The sequence below is a fragment of the Triticum dicoccoides genome, chromosome 2A (genome assembly GCF_002162155.2).
Source record: "Triticum dicoccoides isolate Atlit2015 ecotype Zavitan chromosome 2A, WEW_v2.0, whole genome shotgun sequence".
NCBI classification, from domain to species: domain Eukaryota; kingdom Viridiplantae; phylum Streptophyta; class Magnoliopsida; order Poales; family Poaceae; genus Triticum; species Triticum dicoccoides.
The window spans coordinates 60,166,932-60,176,333 of NC_041382.1; the positions used below are offsets into that span (position 1 = coordinate 60,166,932).

The window sequence follows — 9,402 nt, forward strand, 5'->3', positions numbered from 1 at the left end:
TAGATGCTTTGTGATTTGTGAATGCCACATGTCATCCATCAGGGCGGGTCTCACCTGATTTATATGAGACCTGGTCTCATATAATTTTTTTTCCCAGCCCACACCAAGCACCTTGCCACATCTCCGCCGGACCTGCCGCTGCTCAATTTCGCATATGCGTACCCAACGCATGAGCAGTTGCGGTTGCACTCGGCCGCACACTCCTCGAATGTACTCCCGCCACCGCCTACGCGAGTGAACCTGTCTGGTGACTTCGTCCCTGGCAAGGCCAAGAAACCATCGCCGCAACCGTGCAACGGCTCCTTCCGTCGGCAGCCGGTCGAGAACCTACCATTTGCCCACTCCTCAATGTTTGCTGGCTCAAAACCGTCAAGGCATTTACATGATGGGGCTGGCAACACCGTCTCGTCGCAGTAGCCGTATGGGCCGCAGTAACCGTAGCGGGTGCATTCGGCGGACGGCCACTTCCAGAGGACATCCCATGTCGATGTCCAGCTACTCCAGCTTTGGAGCTGGTACTCGCCTGAGTAGCTACGTCACCACGTACCTTGTGTGGGCGGCACCTTCGGAGAGGGTGTACGTGACATATATATCTCTTCCTCGTTGTCAACGAAGGCGGTGTAGACGATAATGGAGTTGTTGTTCATGCGTTGGCTCATCACTAGGTCTCCCATCCATGTGGCGCTACGTACCACCGGGCGTGACCCGTCCGAGAGGAACGTCTGGAGGAGCGTGTTCCGATCGACCCCAAAGGAGAAGCGCCCTGGTGAGGGGTCGCTAGAGCCCTTCCAGGCCACCATGCGCTCGTTGTCCACACGCGCCCCGTACCTGTACCGGATCTTCATGCCGGGGAGGAACGTGTCGGCCGGGTGTTCAAAGCTTTGCCACAGCATGGTGCCGTTTGGCGAGTGGATGACGAGATTGCCGGTGTTCAGAAGCACTGCCGTCGTCGGGGGAGATGACGCTGGTGCAGCACCCACGTTGGTTGTTGCCCAAAGAACACGTTCACCACCATCTCGTTTGGAGAGAACGAGATTGGAGGTGTTGGTGAAGGAGAGTGTCGGTGATGCAGACGAAGTGGTGTTGGTGGCCGGGGTTTCTCGGTTGGCGACCCACACGACGGTGAGCTTGGGGATGTCATTGTATCAGATGCCCAGGTACAGCTCGTTGGGAGTGGAGTTGGAGGGGGCGAAGAAGCCCAAGGTGAAGGCACCGCCGTCGGAGACGATGGTGGAGCCAGGGGAGAGCGGCTTCCCGGGGACAAGCCGGTCGTCGGACGCACTAAACCGGCATGACTATAAGAAGGATCAACACGGCGGCCCCGGCGAAGCATCGGAGAGCCTGCCAACCCATCGGTCGTTAAGGCCTAAATCATACTAGTACGAAGTAGCTAATGTGCTATTGATGCTGCAAAGCGGTGTCGGCTATATCTAGCCTTGGTCACAAGCACAAAATGCATTGGCAAACATGAAGGACTCGTTCCAGCCCTGGGCACGTGTTTGATTGCGGAAGCAGATGGCTCGGTAATGCAAAGTTTTTTTGTATCGGAGCAGTTGACAGTATGCTGGATTGAGTTAACATCGATCTCTCTCAGCTGTCCATGTCGGAGTAGGAATGCCACTGTCACTGCTGACTAGTCACACCAGTGACTGAAATATTAGGCTATACCGGTCCGGCTGCTCCAACCTCGATTCGACTGGATTTTGTTAGAAAGTGAAACCATATGACTAAATCCGGAAGTGCGGTTTATAACCGCTGTAACTTTATCTTCTGTTATGCTTCTTTCTAAATAGTATGTACTTTTTAAACGCTTTTATATTATGGGGCGAAGGGAGTATCATTCATGATATGAAACCGCACTAAATCACCTTGCACAGTTTCCCCTGGTGATAGGATCGGGAAATCCACGGCATGGCCATCAGATGACACGCAGCTAACTTAGACCAAAAATCTGCATATGAACGCCTGCATCTCATCACATGTTTGGCATATGTCTGTCCCACCCTAATATACTATGTCTGTTGGTCCTGACATTATTTTTTTTTTGCATGTAGGAGTAAGCATAAACCAATTGCAAGAACGGCAGAAAATAACACGCTACTACCTAAGCACTTGCATCTAACCGCCCTCTTGTAAAATCACGAGAGCCTTGCTTCGCTAACCTCTACACCACCCTTGATTCCAAAAGTTCAAAACTTCTGATACAAATTAACGACTGAGTTTGAAGCTTATCTTTTCGCTGAAAAGGTGGTATTGTCACGGGTCAAGGAGTTTCTGTTCCCTCTCATAAACAGGCTTTCGCTCCGCTTTATAGGTAAAGCAAAGATCACAAGTACACGGCGAACGATACATGGTGGTGACGAAACCCACAAACAAAGCAGAACTCAAAAAAAGGGACACGATACATGGTCGAAACACGACTATGACACCAAGCAAGAAAAAAGCAGGACCTAAAGACTACACTAGCAACGACCAACGACACACGGGCTCCTCGGCAACACCCTCAAGAGGGAGAACGGCACAAAGCGTCGCCATTGCCGCATTCGACGAAACGGACCAAGGTATTTATCAGGAGCTCTGACGGGGGAAGTGAGCTACGCAACGTCCTCATGAGGAAAGCGGCACCCGCGGGTGTCGTCGTTGTTGGCGCCGAAGCACAGAGCTTTCACCCAATCGCTTCCCCGAGCCATACAAGATTTGAGCCAGCCGCCACGATGAAGCCGAGATCACCAGAGCCAGATCTGGGCACCTCCCATGCCATGGCAGAGAGGACGCCAAGGCCTCCCAATGCAACACTCCTCGTCGTCCACACGACCGAGGAGCATTGCCACCACCGCTACTCGATGACCTATCGGATAGCCGACCGAGTAGCCCGCCACCCAAGGCCCCCGCCCCGGCATCCTACTACGAACCTCTCACTGACGCCATAACACGCAGACACCACTGCCCGGAGGGGAGGTAGGCACCTCCCCACCAACCCTTGAGGTCCCACCTCACGGCCAGCCGGAGGCGGGCCATAGCCGGGTAACATCGCCACCACGGCTGGCTAGCGAGCAAGCACTAGACCGCGGGGTTGGAGAAAGCCCTCGCACTCGGGATCGCGTCGCCAACCACCTGCCAGCAGCACCTCTGAAGGACACAATAGTCAGAGCCCCGTCAGATCTAGTCACTCTAGATCTCAACGGGGAGCGGCCCAAGACCGACATCTCTGGTCATCGGGAAGCATCGGTAGTGCCGGCCGTCGGAGCCTCTGACCCTCCACCCCCATGCTAGCCCCCATCATAACCCACCATGAGCCACCATCACGCCATCTTCCCACGCCTCACGCACCCGCAAAGAAAGGCGGAGCCCCGTCAGAAACTAGCCACCAGCACCCACACCACCACGAGCAAGCACTACCGGGCCACCACCGTGAAGGAAATATGCCCTAGAGGCAATAATACAGTTATTATTTATTTCCTTATATCATGAAAAATGTTTATTATTCATGCTAGAATTGTATTAACCGGAAACATGATACATGTGTGAATACATAGACAAACAAAGTGTCACTAGTATGCCTCTACTTGACTAGCTCGTTAATCAAATATGGTTATGTTTCCTAGCCATAGACAAAGAGTTGTCATTTGATAAACGGGATCACATCATTAGGAGAATGATGTGATTGACTAGACCCATTCCGTTAGCTTAGAACTTAATCGTTTAGTTTGTTGCTATTGCTTTCTTCATGACTTATATATGTTCCTATGACTATGAGATTATGCAACTCCCGTTTACCGGAGGAACACTTTGTGTGCTACCAAACGTCACAGCGTAACTGGGTGATTATAAAGGTACTCTACAGGTGTCTCCGAAGGTACTTATTGGGATGGCGTATTTCGAGATTAGGATTTGTCACTCCGATTGTCGGAGAGGTATCTCTGGGCCCACTCGGTAATACACATCACTTAAGCCTTGCAAGCATTGCAACTAATGAGTTAGTTGCGGGATGATGTGTTACAGAACGAGTAAAGAGACTTGCCGATAACGAGATTGAACTAGGTATTGAGATACCGGCGATCGAATCTTGAGCAAGTAACATACCGATGACAAAAAGAACAACGTATGTTGTTATGCGGTTTGACCGATAAAGATCTTCGTAGAATATGTAGGAGCCAATATGAGTGTCCATGTTTTGGTTATTGACCGAAGACGTGTCTCGGTCATGTCTACATAGTTCTCAAACCCGTAGGGTCCGCATGCTTAAAGTTCGATGACGGTTATACTATGAGTTTATGGTTTTTGATGTACCGAAGGTAGTTCGGAGTCCAGGATATAATCACGGACATGACGAGGAGTCTCGAAATGTTGAAGACGTAAAGATCGATATATTGGACGACTATATTTGGATACCGGAATGGTTCCGGGTGAGATCGGGATAATACCGGAGCACCGGAAGGTTATCGGAACCCTCCAGGAGGTATATGGGCCTTAATGGGCTTTAGTGGAAAGGAGGGGGAAGGAGCAAGGGAGGGGGCGCCCCCCCCTAAGCCCAATCCGAATTGGGAAGGGGGCCGGCCCCCCTTTCCTTCCTCCCTCCTTCCTCTTCCTTCCCTCTCCCTCTCCAAATAGGAAAAGGAGGAGTCCTACTCCCGGTGGGAGTAGGACTCCCCCCTTGGGCGCGCCTCCTCCCCTTGGCCGGCCCTCTCCTCCCCTCCTTTATATACGAAGGAGAGGGGCACCCCATAGACACAACAATTGATCTCTTGGATCTTTTAGCCGTGTGCGGTGCCCCTCTCCACCATAGTCCACCTCAATAATATTGTAGCGGTGCTTAGGCGAAGCCCTGCGATAGTAGAACATCAACATCGTCACCACGCCATCGTGCTGACGAAACTCTCCCTCAAAGATCGGCTGGATTGGAGTTCGAGGGACGCCATCAAGTTGAACATGTGCAGAACTCGGAGGTGCCGTGCGTTCGGTACTTGATCGGTCGGATTGTGAAAACGTACGACTACATCAACCGCATTGTGCTAACGCTTCCGCTTTCGGTCTACAAGGGTACGTGGACACACTCTCCCCTCTCGTTGCTATGCATCACCATGATCTTGCGTGTGCGTAGGATTGTTTTTGAAATTACTACGTTCCCCAACAGTGGCATCCGAGCTTGGTTATATGCGTTGATGTTATATGCACGAGTAGAACACAAGTCAGTTGTGGGCGATACAAATCATACTGCTTACCAGCATGTCATACTTTGGTTCGGTGGTATTGTTGGATGAAGCGGCCCAGACCGACATTACGCGTACGCTTACGCGAGACTGGTTCTACCGACGTGCTTTGCACACAGGTGGCTGGCGGGTGTCAGTTTCTCCAACTTTAGTTGAACCGAGTGTGGCTACGCCCGGTCCTTGAGAAGGTTAAAACATCACTAACTTGACAAACTATCGTTGTGGTTTTGATGCGTAGGTAAGAACAGTTCTTGCTCAGCCCGTAGCAGCCACGTAAAACTTGCAATGACAAAGTAGAGGACGTCTAACTTGTTTTTGCAGGGCATGTTGTGATATGATATGGTCAGGACATGATGCTATATTTTATTGTATAAGATGATCATGTTTTGTAACCGAGTTATCGGCAACTGCTAGGAGCCATATGGTTGTCGCTTTATTGTATGCAATGCAATCGCCCTGTAATTGCTTTACTTTATCACTAAGCGGTAGCGATAGTCGTAGAAGCAATAGTTGGCGAGACGACAACGATGCTACGATGGAGATCAAGGTGTCGCACCGGTGACGATGGTGATCATGACGGTGCTTCGGAGATGGAGATCACAAGCACAAGATGATGATGGCCATATCATATCACTTATATTGATTGCATGTGATGTTTATCTTTTATGCATCTTATTTTGCTTTGATTGACGGTAGCATTATAAGATGATCTCTCACTAAATTTCAAGATAAAAGTGTTCTCCCTGAGTATGCACCGTTGCCAAAGTTCGTCGTGCCCAGATACCACGTGATGATCAGGTGTGATAAGCTCTACGTCCATCTACAACGGGTGCAAGCCAGTTTTGCACACGCAGAATACTCAAGTTAAACTTGACGAGCCTAGCATATGCAGATATGGCCTCGGAACATTGAGACCGAAAGGTCGAGCGTGAATCATATAGTAGATATGATCAACATAGTGATGTTCACCATTGAAAACTACATTTCACGTGATGATCGATTATGATTTAGTTGATTTGGATCACGTGATCACTTAGATGTTTAGAGGGATGTCTATCTAAGTGGGAGTTCTTACATAATATGATTAATTGAACTTAAATTTATCATGAACTTAGTACCTGCTAGTATTTTGCATGTCTATGTTTGTTGTAGATAGATGGGTCGTGCTGTTGTTCCGTTGAATTTTAATGCGTTCCTTGAGAAAGCAAAGTTGAAAGATGATGGTAGCAATTACACGGACTGGGTCCGTAACTTGAGGATTATCCTCATTGCTGCATAGAAGAATTACGTCTTGGAAGCACTTCTAAGTGCCAAACCTGCTGCAGGAGCAACACCAGACTGGCAGAGCAAAGATGATGACTACTCGATAGTTCAGTGTGCCATGCTTTACGGCTTAGAACCGGGACTTCAACAACGTTTTGAATGTCATGGAGTGAGGGAGTCCTGGATTAGGGGGTCTCCGGACAGCCGGACTATATCCTTTGGCCGGACTGTTGGACTATGAAGATACAAGATTGAAGACTTCGTCCCATAGGACTCTCCTTAGCGTGGAAGGCAAGCTTGGCAATACAGATATGTAGATCTCCTCCCTTGTAACCGACTATGTGTAACCCTAGACCCCTCCGGTGTCTATATAAACCGGAGGGTTTAGTCCGTAGGACAACAACAATCATACCATAGGCTAGCTTCTAGGGTTTAGCCTCTACGATCTCGTGGTAGATCAACTCTTGTAATACTCACATCATCAAGATCAATCAAGAAGGACGCAGGGTATTACCTCCATCAAGAGGGCCCGAACCTGGGTAAACATCGTGTCCCCCGCCTCCTGTTACCATCCGCCTTAGACGCACAGTTCAGGACCCCCTACCCGAGATCCGCCGGTTTTGACACCGACATTGGTGCTTTCATTGAGAGTTCCACTGTTCCGTCATGGTAAGTCTTGATGGCTCCTTCAATCATCGGTAACGATGCGGTGCAGGGTGAGGTTTTCCTCCTCGGACAGATCTCCGTATTCGGCGGCTTCGCACTGCGGGCCAACTCGCTTGGCCATTTGGAGCAGATCGAGAGCTACGCCCCTGGCCATCAGGTCACATTCGAAAACTTAAACTACACTGCCGATATCCGTGGAGACTTGATCTTCGACGGATTCGAGCCCATGTCAGGTGCGCCGCACAATCACGACGAGCATGACCTAACTCTGCCATCGGACAGTGTTTGGGAGATCACACCTGCAACTACTCCGGCCCTCAATCCGGAGCAAATTGCGCCATCCGAGGACGGGGGGATAGACCCCACCATGGAGGCCGCACTCTCAGTGGCGATGGAGCCGAAAACTGACTTCACCCCTTACGAGAGCCGTGTTGCCGAACCACTGGATTCGTCTCTGGCCACGGACTCCGAGCCGCCTGCGTCCGTGCCTATCAAATGCGATTGGGCGCCGATCATGGAGTTCACCTCCACGAATATCTTTCAGCACTCACCTTTCGGCGACGTGCTAAATTCATTAAGGTCTCTCTCCTTGTCAGGAGATCCTTGACCGAACTATGTCCGGCTAGAATGGGATGCGGACGACGAAGAAATTCGCTGCCCACCCACCACCCACTTAGTAGCCTCTGTTGATGATTTAACCGACATGCTCGATTTCGACTCCGAAGACATCGACGGCATGGACGACGATGCAGGAGTGGAACAGGAACCAGTGCCCACAAGGCGCTGGACAACCACTTCACCACATGACATATACATGGTGGATACACCCAAAGAAAACAATGACGAAGAACGGCAGGATGCAGCGAAGAATAGCTCCCTCGAGAAGCAATCAAAGCGTCGATGTAGGCGCCGCTCAAAATCCCGCCTCGGCAAAAACAACGATAACAATGCAAGAGAAAATAACACTCCAGTCGACTCCACAGGAAACGACGACCACATTGACCCAGCGGCAGAGCACGATGAAACTGCAAATGGCGAACATAGTACGGATCCGATGTCCGAACATGGCGACGCCGAGGATAAACCTCATCAAACCCCCTTTGGGGAGGAAAACAGTCCGGATGAAGATGCACACATCATCCCGGAAACGCACTTGGAACAAGAGAACCTCCGCAGAAGGCTTATTGCCACAGCGAGGAGTCTGAAGAAGCAGAAGCAAAGGCTTAAGGCCGCACAAAATACTCTCAACAGCAGGTGGAACAAAGTGCTCGACAACGAAGAAAAGTATGGTGAAAGTTACCACACAAAGAGCTATCCAAAGCACAAGCTATTACCTGAATTCGACGATGAGGCCTTAGAGCCCACACAGCCGAAAAAATAAAATGGCCAACCGGTCGGATCAACCACCTTGTGACCGCGATAGAGCGGCTAACAAGGACGCACATAAGTCAACACATGATCTACGTGAGGACTTGCGCCAAAAAACCAGTATAACCAGATCCATCTATGGATCTAGGAAGCGCGCTCCGGCACAAAACCAAAACCGAATACCACAACCGTCTGAACACCATGATACATCCAAATACAGGGGTGCCGCACACCCCCTATGTTTCACCGATGAGGTGCTGGACCACGAATTTCCAGAAGGATTCAAACCAGTGAACATAGAGGCATACGACGGGACCACAGACCCTGGGGTCTGGATTGAGAACTTTATCCTCCATATCCATATGGCTCGCGGAGATGATCTCCATGCCATCAAGTGAAGGAAATATGCCCTAGAGGCAATAATAAAGTCATTATTTATTTCCTTATATCATGACAAATGTTTATTATTCATGCTAGAATTGTATTAAACCGGAAACATAATACATGTGTGAATACATAGACAAACAAAGTGTCACTAGTATGCCTCTACTTGACTAGCTCGTTGATCGAAGATGGTTATGTTTCCTAACCATAGACATGAGTTGTCACTTGATTAACGGGATCACATCATTAGGAGAATGATGTGGTTGACTTGATCCATTCCGTTAGCTTAGCACTTGATCGTTTAATTTGTTGTTATTGCTTTCTTCATAACTTATACATGTTCCTATGACTATGAGATTATGCAACTCCCGTTTACCGGAGGAACACTTTGTGTGCTACCAAACGTCACAACATAACTGGGTGATTATAAATGTGCTCTACAGGTGTCTCCAAAGGTACTTGTTGGGTTGGCGTATTTCGAGATTAGGATTTGTCACTCCAATTGTCGGAG

The 9,402-nt window shown here is 49.6% G+C and overlaps 1 pseudogene; it reads right to left on the bottom strand.

The window, feature by feature from the left end:
* Window positions 1–3,018, bottom strand: part of LOC119357591 — a 6,919-nt pseudogene extending 3,901 nt beyond the window's left edge.
* Window positions 3,019–9,402: the final 6,384 nt, after the last annotated feature.